Genomic DNA, 16,421 nt, shown 5'->3' with positions numbered 1-16,421 from the left:
CTTTCCGGCAATAGCATGATGTAACTGAATCCAAAATCTAATGCCACAAGAGAACATATACGCTGGCTCAATAGACACGCGAAGCTTCCCTCAAAACTGTAAAATCTAACAACGCAGCGAGCTATGGAAAGGAGAACGATAGTTGTAACTTTAAGAGACAAGAAGATGGTAGAGTTGGTGAGAGAACAACGCGGATTATTGACATTCTAGTCACAATCAAGAGGATGAAATGGGTTTTGGCAGAGCATGTAATGCGAAGGCAAGATAGCCACTGGTCCTTAAGGGTAATGGAGTGGATTCCAAGAGAAGGCAAGAGTAGCAGGGGGCGGCAGGAGGTTAGGTGGGCGGATGAGATCAGGAAGTTTGCTAACAGAAAAAGCGCAAACAGCGATGAAAAAGATCAAGGAAACGTTAGAAAGAAGTTTTGAGTTCCAATAACTTGTAGCTTCTAATTTCTTTATATGAGCGGTAGTAAATCACAAGTCATAAAATACCAGCCCCATCAAAGCAATGAGTGGTTGGCGTGCATGCCTAGTAGTATTTTTTTTTGAATGAGTTAGGCATTCATTTTATTGCTTCTTTGTTTGGGTTTTTCAAATTTATTGCAGGTGCGCTTTGCAGAATAACAGCTGTAATCCAGTGCTGATGTCTGTCTGTCGTTTCCTCCTGCTCTTGCCCTGTTTATTTTTTTTTCGTCCGTAATATTCATGAGACTGTGCTCGAGCACTTGTGTGGACGCAGAAATGAATAAGCAGCCTAGCGCCAAACTTGAAGAGCTAAAACCCAATTCGGCGCGCAAAGCATACAAGTACTCGCAATAATTATTTAAAACTCGGCATCTCTGACAGCAGGAATAGACTCAGCTGTCCTTGATTCCCGGACGTCCATCGCTCTTCTCGTGGCTTTTCAAAGATGGTGGAGAGCTTTCCAGATGAGGCGCCTATCACACCTTCAGCAATTTCAGACAACCGAGAACCTATCGCCCGTGACCATGTTCGTTGCAGAGCGATTGGCCACGTCTTTCGGACGGCCCGGGTCGTGTTCCGGTGGTCGTAAAAAACATCGGCTAACTAGCATAGTAAAGCTTCACTAAAGTACACACAGCAGCCTACAGAAATTTTCTCACGCAGCACGTGCATTGCTGGCAAGATTGGTTCCAAGAAAATCTCCGGCTATATTCTATTTATGCTGCCGAAACGGAACCGCAACTTTAAAAATAACTTTCAGCAATGGCCTAGGTGGAAAAATCACGCGCCGGTTCTGTGCGTGAGTTCTAATGTGAACGCACATAAATAGAATACTGAAGGTTCTTTCATCAAATAATCGGCCCATTTGGTCAAGGAGGGCCCTCAGTACGTTGTAGCGGCGTTGGAAAAATGACAAAGGATGTCAAGTCAACCAGTTTTCATTTACATCAGAAAGATGCAGGCAGGCCAGGGTAAAAGAGTGAAGCACATTGCACTTGAAGGAGCCCGGGCCTCCTTGTAGAACAAGGCAAAATGCTTTGAAAGCCACTGAGCATGCTAGATAACGGATGCACACATGTATAAACTGGGCAAGAAGAAATGAATTCAGCAACATTTAAAAGTGCAGGTACATCTGGTTAGAAAACAGAGAGAATATGCAGTCAAAGACGATCGCCATGACTTTGTACAGGTCGTAATATGACAGAAAAAGAAAAGAAGATTAAAAACATCTCGTGTATATAAGCATAGGAATCAAAGTAACCAGGAAAGTCACCGTATCAGAGCGTCACGAATTTAACGCGGGCACCCCTTTTCCACAGATATGCCTTTACTCAGCAGTTTATTTCATAACTGTGGAACAGCAAAGTGCAACATCGAACGTCCGCATTCGGTGCGGCAGGAGAAGGACTTTAATGGAACAGGAGAGGTGTGCCTGGTTGTCGGACTGGAATGGTACTCCAGAGGTGCGGCTGAAGGGAATGCACTAAAGCGATTGATTGCGAAACGCATATGTCGGAATGGTTGCTTTGAGGCGGGATAGCTTTAGAGGCTTATTTTATTGGTAACGGATGCATTTTTTTATATCTCATTGCTAATTTGTATTGTTGTAGGTGGAATGAAGAAGATGAACCAGCCCCGAAGCCAACGACGACGAAGCGCTCGCGCCGCCGGTTGGATGCTCGTGCTGGATGGAACACTGCCGCTTGTGTCTGGTCTCTCGGCTCTCTGCCTCGTAGATTGCCTGTGCCAAGGTCTTCGTAGCCGGCGCTTCCATCGTGCCAATAAACCGCTCTACATTTGGTGGAGGTTGCTGTGTTCCCCTTTTCACCATCACCGTGGACCTTCGCAGCCGCGCCATCCCGATGTCCACTACCAAGGCCAGTCAACAGCCCGCCGCCACGTCGCAGCCAGTCATCTGCTCCGGTGCCGTCCGGCAGCGCGACCCCGCTGTCTTCAGCGGCCATAGCGACCAGGGCGTGGAAGATTGGCTGGAATCATACGAACGGGGGAGCCGCCACAACAACTGGGACGACCGCGTCAAGCTTACCAACGTCATCTTCTACCTCAGCGATGTCGCGAACCTCTGGTTCCGCAACCACGACGCCGACATTCCCACTTGGGCCGTTCTAAAGAGCACCCTTGCGGAGGTTTTCGGCCGTCCTGCAGTGCGGAAACTGCGCGCTGAGCAAAGCCTGCGCGTCCGAGCTCAGCACACGGATGAGACTTTCACCAGCTACATTGAAGACGTAGTAGACCTCTGCAAGCATGTTGATCCGGCTATGTCTGAGGCTGACAAGATCAAACACATCATGAAGCGTATCGATGACGATGCTTTTCAGCTGTTGTTAGCGAAGAGTCCCAACACCGTTACCTCGGTGTATACCCTTTGCCAGAGTTTCGACGAGTTGCGCAAGCAACGTCTTTGCGCTCGTCGGCCTCCTCCGCCTGCCGACTACGTCTCCGGCCTGGCCATCAATCCAGATCTACTTGCTACCATCAAAGACTTTGTGCGGGACGAGGTCGGCCGGCAGCTCTCGCTCCTATCTCGCCAACGTCAGACACCGACCCCCCTCAGCGCTGAGATCCGGCACGCCATCACGCAGGTGGTCGCTGACGCCCTCCCTCCTCTTCCACAACCAGCCCCCTTGGATCCCCAGGTCGGCCTTCCCCCGACCCCGCCACCGCCTGTTGCTGCTCCGTTGAGCTACGGTCCTCCAGTTGAAGGGCCGCCTGCCGCCACTCCCGTGCCTCTCACGTATGCCGAGGCTGTCGCGCGACCACCGCGACCGCAGGCTTATACGTACGTTCCTCAAGTGGTGCCTGCGCCTGCTGCTCCACGGACCCGCTTCACGCCCCCTACCTACAACCCTTGGCGCACGGCTGACAATCGACCGATATGCTACGCCTGCGGTCTTCCGGGCCACGTCGCGCGCCTCTGTCGACGTACTCTGCATGCGCCTGTCCACCCTCTGCCAGACTACCCTGATGCAGACCGTACCTTTCGCCCACGTTTCAGACCACAACCTCCGAAGACCTCTCCTGACCGCGAGCACGGTCGCCAGCCCTACGTTTCCCACCGCTCGCCTTCGCCTCGCCGCCGCTCATTGTCGCCCATGAGGCGTCGCAACGTACGCGCCGATTCGGAAAACTAGCAGCCGCAGTTCCGGGGGCACGAACTGCGCACTCATCACCCTGCTTAAGTCCTCGCCTTTCCCCGCCGAACCTTCTTGACGTTTTTGTCGAGGGAGTCAAGACACTTGCGCTTGTGGACACTGGGGCCACCGTTTCTGTTATTCACGAAAACTTCTGCCGCTCGCTTCGCAAAGTTACAACCCCATCTTCTGGACTCTCACTCCGTACCGCCAGCGCCGATACCGTTCATCCCTCTGCCGCTTGCACAGCACGCGTCGTCATCGCCGTTGTTTTGTATGTTGTCGAATTTTTAGTCCTCCTTGCCAGCTCCCATGACGTCATCCTTGGATGGGATTTTCTCTCCCTGCACAGTGCCGTCATTGACTGTGCCCGTGCGCACGTCGTCTTCTCTCCACTCTGCGATGCGCTCCTCGACGAGCCTCCGATTCGTTGTGCTGCTGATCTTGTTGTCGCCGAGGACACTGACATTCCCCCTGACAGTGCCGTGCTTGTCCCTGTTTGCGCCGCCTCAGTTTTTGGCGCCACCGTTCTCTTCATGCCTTCCCCTGTACTGGCCTCTCGCCGACACCTGTCTTCCCTTCGCCGTCATCGACATTCACCACGGTGCTGCCGCCATCCTCGTCTCTAACACCTCATTCTCCGCGCTCTCCCTGCTCCGTGGCGAGTGCCTCGGCCATTTTGAAACCGCTGCTTTGATCTCTTCCTTCGACACTGATGTAATCTCCTCCAGTGCCGAAGTCGCTGCCCTCACCCCACGTGGTGCTACTCCAGCTTTGTCATCGGACATTTTCGACCGCTGCATTGACCGCGCTCTCGACACTGCTCACCGCGCGCAGCTCCTTGCCCTGCTCAACCAGTTTCGCTCATCGTTTGACCACCAGTCGACTTCTTTGGGCCGTGCGACCACTGTCGAGCACCACATTGACACCGGAACCCATGCTCCTCTCCGTCAGCGCCCCTACCTTGTGTCGCCTCCCGAGCGCCGCGTCATAACTGAGCAAGTTGACGACATGCTACAACGCGGCATTATTCAACCTTCCGCCAGTCCTTGGTCGTCCCCAGTCGTCTTGGTTAAAAAGAAGGATGGCTCGATACGATTTTGCGTGGACTATCGCCGGCTCAACAAAATTACGCGCAAAGACGTCTACCCGCTACCACGTATTGACGACGCCCTTGACTGCTTGCAAGGCGCCGAGTTCTTCTCTCTGGATCTCCGTTCCGGCTATTGGCAAGTCCCGATGGCCGAGTCCGACCGTCCTAAAACGGCGTTCGTCACCCCTGACGGACTCTATGAGTTCAACGTGATGCCATTCTGCCTCTGTAACGCTCCCGCAACGTTTGAACGAATGATGGACAACATCTTGCGCGGCCTGAAGTGGACTGTTTGTCTCTGCTATTTAGATGATGTTGTCGTGTTTTCGCCCGATTTTCCGACGCATCTCAAGCGCTTGCGCCAGATACTGAGCTGCCTCACCAATGCTGGCCTTCAACTTAATCTAAAAAAATGTCACTTTGGTGCCCGGCAGCTGACAATACTCGGCCACCTCGTCTCCAAAGACGGCGTCCTGCCCGATCCTGACAAACTCCGTGCTGTCGCTGACTTCCCTAAACCGACTTCTACAAAACAAGTGCGCTGATTTGTGGGTCTCTGCTCCTATTTTCGGCGATTTGTTCCCAATTTCGCCTCCATCGTCGCGCCCCTGACGAAACTTCTTAATGGTCCCGCCGACCTGTCCACGTGGGACTCGGCCTGCGACGACGCTTTTGCTGCGCTCCGTCGTTTTCTCAGCTCACCACCTATCCTTCGACACTACGACCCCAGTGCCCCTACTGAAGTGCACACCGACGCAAGCGGAATCGGCCTCGGGGCTGTCCTTGCCCAGCGCAAGCCCGAATTTCCTGAATACGTCGTTGCGTACGCCAGCCGTGCCCTCACCAAGGCTGAGTCGAACTACACCGTGACGGAAAAGGAGTGTCTCGCCGTAGTGTGGGCTCTAACAAAATTCCGCCCATACTTATATGGCCGCCCGTTCACCGTCGTCACCAATCATCACGCTTTGTGCTGGTTGGCTTCACTCAAAGATCCCTCAGGGCGCCTAGGCCGCTGGGCCCTCCGTCTTCAGGAATTCGATGTCACCGTAGTTTACCGATCTGGCCGCAAGCACTCCGACGCCGACGCCTTGTCCCGCTCCCCACTGCCCTCTCCTGCGCCCTCTTCGCCAATATCTGCATCCCTACTCGCAGCGCTCACTACCATGGACATGCCCCATCAACAACGCCAAGATCCATGGATTTCATCGTTGCTCGACGTACTTCGTGCACCCTCTACGGCCTCCTTCCCTCGAGCACATCGTCGCCAGGCTTCCCATTTTGCCCTTCGCGACGGTCTTCTGTACCGGCGCAACTATCGTCCAGATGGCCGCAAGTGGCTTCTCGTGATTCCTCGACATCTCCGCACTGAGATTTGTGAACACCACCATGCCGATCCTCAGAGCGCTCACACTGGCTCGCTGAAAACGTACGAGCGACTACGCCAGAGGTACTATTGGCGGGGCATGTACAACTTCGTTCCTCGCTACGTTCGCTCCTGCACGGCCTGTCAGCAGCGGAAGTCGACACCTCGCCCTTCGACTGCCCCGTTACAGCCAATACCGTGTCCGGCTCGCCCTTTTGATCGTGTGGGCATCGACCTATATGGGCCACTTCCCTTCACGACCGCTGGGAATCGCTGGATTATAGTCGCCGTGGACCACCTCACTCGGTATGCTGAGACCGCTGCCCTACCTGCGGCTACTGCTCGCAATGTAGCCTTCTTCCTTCTTCATCACTTTGTCCTGCGTCACGGCGCTCCTCGCGAACTTCTCAGTGACCACGGCCGTGTTTTCTTGTCTGAAGTTCTTCACTAGCTTCTCGCTGCGTGCCACACAGTCCACCGCACCACTACTGCTTACCACCCTCAAACCAACGGCCTCACCGAACGCTTCAACCGTACTCTTGGGGACATGATCGCCATGTACATTCACTCCGACAGCTCCAATTGGGATCAGGTTCTTCCGTTCGTCACCTATGCATATAACACCGCCTCTCAAGCAACCACCGGCTTTTCCCCATTCTTTCTTTTATTCGGACGCGAACCTTCTTGTATGTTGGACACAATCCTTCCCTACAACCCCGACAGCTCGGAATATGCTTCCCTCTCTGACGTCACCCGCCACGCTGAGCAGTGCCGCCAGTTGGCTCGCTCCTTCACCGCCGAACGTCAAGGTCTCCGTACCCATGCTTCCGATCAAGACACGCCCGCGGTTCACTTCTCCACTGGCTCACTGGTCTGGCTCTCTGTTCCGCATACGTCCAAATTTTCGGCCAAGCACATCGGCCCTTACCGCATCTTGGAGCGTACGTCACCGGTCAACTACATTATCGAACCGGTGACACCTTCTTCGGACCATCGCCGCCGTGGCCGCGACGTCGTTCACGTCAGCCGCTTGAAGCCGTATTATAGCCCCCTCGTAGTCTCCTCTCCTTGAGTCGCCAGGATGGCTCCCTCTTTCCGCCGGGGCACTTGGAATGAAGAAGATGAACAGCCCCGAAGCCAACGACGACGAAGCGCTCGCGCCGCCGGTTGGATGCTCGTGCTGGATGGAACACTGCCGCTTGTGTCTGGTCTCTCGGCTCTCTGCATCGTAGATTGCCTGTGCCAAGGTCTTCGTAGCCGGCGCTTCCATCGTGCCAATAAACCGCTCTACATAGGCCATAAACTGGAGTGATGAGAAAACGAGCAAACAATTCCTCTGTGTGCGCAAGGTATTCCACATTTGATCTGCGTAGGACAGCTTTCTTTTGGAGTATTAATATCTTGTATACGTTTGCCTTCGTTTCATTTCTTCACACCAAGAAGCGGTAATTTAAATCAGGCAGAAACAGTGTATTGTAAATCATCATTTTTATACACATTTTGCAAGACGACATAGAACTGTACCCACGTGAACGTCGCAGACCACATTCTTGACGAAAAATACTCCAAATCTTTTGATGGTATTTACAATTTTTATGACCGGGTTTCCAATGGTAAACGAAAATTGTGACATGATCCTCCTATGTCGCGCGTGGAAAATTACCGCTTTTGTCTTTTTTACGTTCAGAACTAGGGAGTTTTCAGCGCTCCAGTGTTTCAGGCCACCTAACATGTTAATAATGACTGGGAGCAGGGATTCGATAGTACATTCCTCATAAAAGATTCTGGTATCTTCTGCATGACATAATGTGGCTTATTACTTATTTTGAGTATGTCATTCGTATAAAGGATAAAAATTAATGGTCCTAAAAGACTTCCCTGTGAAACCCCAGCCTTGATTTCCTGAAAGGAGGACAAGTCAATTCCTTTTTGTACGCAGTGGGAACGGCGTTGCAGATATGGTGTTGAGAGAAATAATGTTTTGCCTCGTTAGCTATAAGGTTCAAATTTGTGTAGAAATCTATGATGGTTGCGGCGAAAGAAGGCCTTTTAAAAATCTATGAAGATTCCTATGCATATCCCTTTATTTTCAATCGCTTCAAGAATTATCCCTTTTTGTTTCAGTATAGCTGTTTCGGTAGATCGGCCTAGCACAAAGCAATGTTGAGACGCTGACACCAATTTGAATTTGCTGCAAAATTTGCATATTCATTTACACAATATTTTTAAACAATTGTAAAAAATTTCAAAGTATTTATCGGTCTGTAGTTTGAATTGTGATTCTTATCTCTGTTTGCAAGATTTCACAGACTTTTGAATGTTGCGCCAGTTTGGGGAAGCATCATGTTGATAAGCAAAGTTATAGAGATAAGTAAGGAAACTAGCTATAATTTCTAAAAACATATTTTACCGGGACAACCTGAATTCAATACATTTCACGTGTTCTACCATTATCAATCAAAGAAAAATTGCCACTAACTTCCTGCTCCTCGGTATGGTCAAGAAATATAGTTTATTATGCTTTCTAACATCGTGCATCTGAACCTGAGAACATGACGCATTGTTCACAGCAACCTCGAGGAACTTATTAAACCTTCCCGCAAGTTCCGATCCCTCTAACGGTTTGCTCTCAATGATACGTCTGCTTGCATGTGCAGTGGATGCTGTGCGGTAAAGCAGTTTTTAAAGTTGTTGCCATGTTTGAGCGCTGCCCTGACGGCGTCCATTTCGAAGTGTTGGTGCAGTATTTAAAGGCAGTTCCTTTATTGCGGTATCGTTTGTATTCTGTTGAATCACTGTGGAAATTAGTGTTCAGAAGCTTCTGAAATAGTTTGATTTTCTTTTTTATCATCATCAGGCCTTCTTTGGTGTCCAAGGTTTCCGGTTTTCACTCTTCTTTTTACGCGAGCTTTCTCTAAAATGGTCGTGGTAAAGAAGCCTAAAGCTGACAATGAATGCTTCGTGCGCAGCATCTGCTACATCTGAAGCAAATACGTCATTTCAATTTTCATTTATGAGGCTTGAACGAAAAATATTCAGTCAGAGATGTATTAGTCTGTGCTGTTATCAATTTTTCAGTGGTATGACAACATTTTTGGTTTACGTATTCGACAGCCATATAGACAGGAAAGGGGTCATTTATGTCCCTGCATGCTACTCCTGATAACAAAGAACTTGGGTTGATATTGCTGATAAAGAGACCAATAAAGTATCGCGCTGTGTGCCGTGGCGCGTGTCGCTATGCCTACTAAATTATATTTCCAGTTGAGTCGATAAGTGATAAAAGCATCGCCTGAGTAGAACGGGGATTTAATATACCCGTATTAAAATCACCCCCATTAATCAAAGTTAACTTATTATCAGTAATATAGTTGAGTAAGCTTTCTATGCGATCAATAAAGTAACTTAAATCAGAATCACGTGGTCGATACATAAGAGAAAGGACCTGGCTGCATGAAATCAGGGTTAGACATGCGCCTTCTTTATTCATAAAACTGAATTCAGAAACGAATTCATTTTTCAAAGGATTGCAAGCCCACCCTCTTGTCAGATCGATCGGCTCAAGAAAAATTGTCTTATAGTTCTCTCGCGTGTATATTTGGTCATCACACCTATGCCACGTCTTAGTGAGCCTAACTGAGACAAACTGAGGTTCATATTCGTCTAGCAAAAGAGAAAGTTCTTTGTTTCTTGCGGAGTGAATTTTAAAATGGAAACATGTGAAACTAATATTAGGACGGGCGTGTACAGTAGCATTCACATCGCGTGAAGATGCAGGCACGATTTTTACCGAACGATAGTGCGCCAACAAGGAGACTTATTCGCACAATCTTCTCCACATCCCGTGCGTCGCAAATGTGTAAGACACTCGAAGTTTCCTATTTCTAAGCAAGAATCTTCCCGCCGTTTATCCACACGAAGCTCCAAGCCTTCTCTTTCTTTGTAATGGTTGCTTTGCGTAGCAGCTACTTCATGGCTTGCCCGAACAGATTTTCTGCCGAGATTCCCTCTTCTGCCTTCTGCAGAACTGCGTCGCGCTTGGCATGGCTATTGAGTTGCACAATAATGTTAGGAACGACTGTCTCCTCCTTACAGGGAACTATATGACATACTTCTACGTCATTATAACTGATAGGATAATTTAAACGTGTGTCAATTTCATGAAAATGTTTGGAAGGCATTCACTTTTTGCATGAGGTCCTCCTTTAATCTCATAGTTGCACATTCTAGAATATTGTCTTGATGCAGTGATTCGTTGTTCGTGGCAAAAAAAAACTTCGCTTTTCAGAGCTTTACATTCACACGGGAGTTTCACATTTTCCTGCCTGAGAGCTTTATTCTCTTTGATCAATTCGCCGTGTTCATTTGTGACGCTCTCAAACTGCTCGTTAAAAATGTCCTGGCTTTTATTTTTAACTTATCTGATTTCTGCCCTCAGTTCACGTCAAATTTCGAATCAACTTTATTCACTTCCTACCAAGTTCTTGATGAAACCGAGCGAAATCTATTGCATGTGAGAGATAAATGTAACAGCACAAAGATGGCGGCAGCAGCCAAAGCAGCAAGTGCAGATTTGCTTTGTTTCGGACAATATAAAAAAAAGAATGCTAACCTGTAATGATAGCAAGATGCGTGTTACCCGAGCTACTCGTGCTGCCTTCGCTGCTGCCAAGTAACGATGTTCAGGCGATGCTCATGCTATTATAGGGCTTGGCGCCCCTCTTAGGCGTGATTTCAACGTCTTCCTTGCTTTGTGAAGGTCAGGTGTCCCTCTTTGCCGGCGTGGGAATCATGTGACGACTGGATGTAGATCTGTTGTCGTGGCATTGACGATTTGGCCCAGAACTGTAATGATAGCAAGATGCATGTTACCCGAGCTGCTCATGCTGCCTTCGCTGCTGCCAAGTCATTGACAACGATCCGTTACAATCAGTTTCGGCTAGGTAGATTTTGAATGTCAGCGGTGAAATCAAGAGCTTACCAGTCTTCGATCGCATTCTCCTCATCGGGGCATGGCTGGCTACTTCTTCGTCATTCGGTCACCCGCGAGATCAATTAGGAGCCCCCCCCCCCCCCCCCCCCCCCCCCCCTGACTAGTTTTCTTGGACGTTCAGCAACTAGCGTCATCTATCGGCCTAGGGATATTTTAAACATGCAATTGTGAAAAACGCTGTGCCCTCAGGACTCAACGTGAACATGGCGATTTAGAAAGCCGGCTCTTGCTCCCTGGCGCAGAATCTGTCGTATAAACTTAAATGCTTTCTTAGTTAACATCAAGCATTTCCGACCACCAAAGAAAATAAATACGATCTGCTAGCATTAAAAAATCCTGCCATAGTTCTCAGTGTTCACCACCACGAGGCAGGTGGGGACCGCGACACATGAGGAAATAAGAAACACACTAATCCTTCCTTCTTGAAAAGGGAATGTGTTTTTGTCGTGAAACTAAAAAAAAAAAATAACAGAATGCAGGCGTACTAATTTTGAATACTGGATTTTTTTTCGTGCAGCTGAAATTAATCTAGTTTAACAACAACAATTATGTGCCTGTTTATCACATAAGTTAGGCAAACATGCCTTAACGATTTCGTATTGAAGAGTATTGCAGGTGCTTCAGTTCTGCCTTAGGGAAGGAAAGATCATTAACCTTTTCAGGCCCAGCGTGCGCAAAAAAATCGCCAAGCTTAGAGCCCACCAGTCTTGATATGAGCCGGAACGTCCTACTGTTTTTAGAGCAGTTGCTACATTTGGCTATTATTCAGCATATGTTACCGGATGAACATATGCTAGGACAAAAATGCGTACGCTTTGCTGCCGCCATCGGCTCCCGCCATCGGCTGCCGCCATTCCTCTCAGTGTTTAGTGAAAAGAATACCATTTTTCTATCACGTGGAAGGGTCTAAAGTTAGTTTTTAAATATAAAGTGTCGCCAAAACACTCGTACAAATGCTAAAATATTTCCAAAACATAAATACTTCGAAATGGAATCAGTAGGACGTGGTTTTCCTATTTTGGAATAAGCAGCCAGATCGTTATGGGAGTTACCTATGACTGCTTATGTCAAGTAATTATCTCTTCTTCCGACATCTATAGGCAACAATAAACGATCTTTCCTCCAAATATGTCTACATTCAGCCCAAGCACTTTTCATGTGGAAAAGATGTTTCAAGAGCAGCCGATCATAACCGTATATTCAATCGGTGAGTAGGAAACAGCATTCATCGCACGAACTAAAAGACTAAGTATAGCACGAAATCTTTGAACGTCTATGAAATATTACCTATGGCAGAAAATTGAAAACTGCAGGACGATGCGGAGCCGAGTGGTAGCGCAAACGCGCCAAAGGCTGAAAGCCATCCAGTTTTCATTTTTCCCAAGCCAATCAACTCGCCGAACAGTTAAACCTGTGCATCCAAAAAATCATCGCACAAAAATTTGTTTTATGGACGCAGTGTGATGCTAATCAACTCCGCAGAAATCAAGAACAGGAATCACCATCGCAGGGAGCACCTTCACCGCATGCACTACAAAAGTTTCTGCACCCACTCGATCTCTGAGAATACGACATTCAGAAAGCTGGATACTGTGAGCTCGAGGCTGAAAATCTGGATACCCGGAACGTGGTCACTCCGCCTCTTGCACACCACGTGTCGAAACAACTGTACAGAGCTACTCAAAAAGCAAAGAATTCCGCTTACAGGGCACCGCACATTGGCCTGCACATGGTGAAAGAACAAAAGAGATACTGGCCGTGAGTGATGTCATTCTCGGGTATTTTTTGGTAAGTACAATGCACCGGCGCCACATTGTGGCTGGCGAAGATGTTCGAGACGAAAATAAGAGGAGAAGCGGAAGTGGAAGTTAAACATGGCGTGGAGTGCGTGCGGGGGGCGGGGGCGGGGGCGGGGGGGGGGGGGGGGGGCAGGAGAACAGGACGAACGCAGTTGGCGACGGACGTGGACGAGAGCTGCCGACTCCCCGAGTTCTCAGGCTTGGGCCTCAGCCGCAGAAGTCGGGGTACCAGACCTGGAAGGCCCGCCGTCGACAGCCTGAGTCACCGGACCTAGGCGCCGCTGTTCGCTTCCTGCCTTTTCCGCCTCAGAGCGCGAGTCGCCTCCATCGCCACCGCTGCTTATCCGGGCTACCAGACATTGGGGACCGCGTCTGTGTCCCACAGGTGTGAGGGGCTCCTGCGGCAGCGTTGAGGCCTGCCGTGGAGAGTGCCATCCACCCTACGCCTCCATCTGGCACCGACCGGAGACAACAGACTGCGCCAACGCCCCGCCACACCTCCTCTCCCGACGCACCATCTAGCAGGCTCATACATGGAAAGCTAAATCTTTCCATGAATGCTGAACGCTGAGTGGGCCTTCCCTTTCTTTTCCTCAAGCTCTCTGCTTTGCTTTCCGTGAGTGTTTCTTTTTTGTCCTGTGTTTGTGCTGTCTCAGATCCTTTCTTCTCAAGGTTTAAATTATTTTTTTTTCCCATCACGCTTGGATTATTTCTTCAACCGTTTAAAGTGCTGCAATCTTAACCTGCAATCTTTCCCCTCACAGTAAGAACTGTGACACACACACATACAATTCAGTAAATGCAAGTGCTGTTTTAAAGCAGTAAATAATCAAGAAAATTTGCAAACAAATCGCCGGACAAGGAGTTTTGCACCCATTAAGTCCCACTGATTCCCTTTAGAATCGGCGAGAAACCTAGTAAAGAATCGATTGAACTTTGAATTTCTGATCTTGATGATTTAATTTTTCGTACATATGCTAGTCTATGGAGATAAATTTTTGCATTCTTAGCAGCTATTATGTGGTCCGGAAACGGTTAATAAAAACTAGTAGTAGAGCCGCCATAAAAATTATGCTCTTGGTCCGCTCCGGAACGTTGGTCATACCGATTCAAAACAGCGACAAGCACTCCAGAAGACCTTACAAGTACTTTTTATTGGAAGAATTGATTCATGGTTTCGTATTGCCAATAGACTGAGCTAACACAAAAGTAAGGCAGGGGAGTTGCGGTTTGCGGGACTGGCGTGAATTTCCAACTGATTGTGTTGCTTTGAAAGTAAAAGCTTAAAAGACAACGATAAGAAAACACGCCCCGGAAAAAGAAATGCAAGTCAGGACAGTGCGCATCTCATGCGAAACGGTGTAGAATTTTTCAATCAAAGTCATTCAAGGGAACTGAAGTATGGCTAACGCAATCATCATCTTTTCTCTCGATGCCATGCGGTTCCCACAGCTCACTTACTGCTGTCTTCCTGCTCGTGCATATATTCATGATATTCTCAAGCCATGACTGCCTCGATCTTTATTTTTTTATCGATTGTGCATGTCTCCTGTGTGGTCATTACTACAAAAACCCGTCGACCCTACGTGGACTCGTCCACACTATATGCACAAAGGCGCCCACAATATAACGAAGGTGGCGACCAAGCATGGCATTCCTGTGGCGTTTTTAGCCCCCAGATAGTAAGCCGGGTCATCCCCACAATCCGTGTTGAAGGAACTCGGCCAAGTGGATGCAGAAAGAAGAATGACAGGAAGTTTTTGAAATGCCTCACAGCTTTTGTCTACGAAATTGTGATGGAGTGTGGGATAGTCTATTGCGGGGCAAAGGAAGAGAAGGGACGAGACACAGCGCTGTCTATACAAGGTGTTTTAGGGAAGACTTTCAGTAATTATCAAAAATAGGCTTTTTGAGGTCTTTTTCAGCATAGATTACCAGTGTTCGCGGACGCCAGAAAGACGGTGATTTGTCCTAAGTAGTAAGCTGGTTCACTAATTACTGATAATTAACTTTTTAACCTTCGCAGTTCGGTAACTGTAACTGCAATTACATAACTGTAGTCGGTCCTTAGTAAAAGCCACATCAGTTCTTAGAATTTCAAAAACGCGCTTATCCTCGGCGCTGTGGCGCGATTGTCTACATAGTGCCAAAATACATGCCGTTTCAAAAAGCATGCTGGCAAAGCAACCTTTCCAGTGCACGTAACTAATATAAAGAAATTTTGTAGAGCTACGGCGCCAAGGGCAATAGCGTTTTTAAAATTCTAAAAACCCATATGCCTATTACTAACGACCGGCTACAAATGTGTAATTGCAACTAGGCGTCTAACTCTAAATGTTAGAAAGTTAATTATTAAAATTAGTTAACAAGCTGACCACCTAACACGATTCACAGGAATTCTAGTGTCCGCCAACACTGTTAATACGTTGCCGCAAAAGACATTTTTAACTAAAAAACCCTATTTTTAAGAATTACTTAAAGTCTTCCTTGAAATACCTGGTATACCTTTATAGTCTATTAAACAGGCGGGCAGCTGTGTTAAGGTGCTGCAAAATTCGCGCACATTCAGAAGACCAGCTCAGCGCAGAAGCAATGTTACCAGTGCGCGCCGTTGAAAATTGGTCAAATGTTTCGGGTAATCCCCCAAGGTGGAGTAGTTTTGTAATAAAGGAGTAAGTACTCATTGCCATCCACACGAGCGCAGCCATACGGAGACAACGAAAAGCTATACAGCTTTTTCGGAAACTTCGCAGTTAACGAAAAATTCGCCCTGGTCTGGGGTTCGAATTCTCGAGTAGTGGAGAGAGAAACCCCGGAGAGCGCCTAACCTTGTGTGTTGCTGCCCTCTCCACTTGGGTCGCCGGCGCGGCGCCAAAGGAATCATGTCCGCGCACCCCGTCGATTATTCGAGAAGGTTGGAGTAAATTCTACTCATTGCCGACGGAGCCTTGAGCGAGCTGAGTGATGCGCTCTCCACTTCGCTCGCGCGCCGGCGGCGGCGCGTCGCAAAAAATAAAAATGTTCTGGCAGCCGGTCTCCACTCCTGACTAATGGGGACGCGCGCCCAGCGCGATGATGATATGAGAATTGTGCAGTTAATACTGCGTGTATGTGTGCGCCTACCTTGGCGTGAGGAACGAACAGGCGCATCTGGCGCCTATAAATGCAGGCCTATAAATATAGTTACCGCTGTCTGTCAACTCAAGTCACAGTGCAAGCCTCGGAGAAGTGTGCTTGTCTGACTCCCGGGACAGCGCCACTCGCCAAGCCACGGACCAGCGAGGCAGCCTGCGTCGACGTGCAGAACGGCTCCGTCGAGATACGCTGGTCGGCGGAGTGTCGCGGTGCCTGTGAACAAATCAGATTTGTTTGGTCGTCTCTCTCCTGTACACGTAACGTGCAAGCGTTTTGTTCTATTGTACTCTCTCTCGAGTTTATGCACTCGTTGATTTTTTTTGTAAATCACTTTGTAAATCACTTTTTGTAAATCACTTTGTATATGCTCGCACGAGTGATTAGGACATACTCTGTATCTACTCTTTGCTCTATAAACA

The sequence above is a fragment of the Amblyomma americanum genome, chromosome 5 (assembly GCF_052857255.1).
Source record: "Amblyomma americanum isolate KBUSLIRL-KWMA chromosome 5, ASM5285725v1, whole genome shotgun sequence".
NCBI lineage: Eukaryota > Metazoa > Arthropoda > Arachnida > Ixodida > Ixodidae > Amblyomma > Amblyomma americanum.
Note: the sequence above shows the minus strand (reverse complement) of the source record.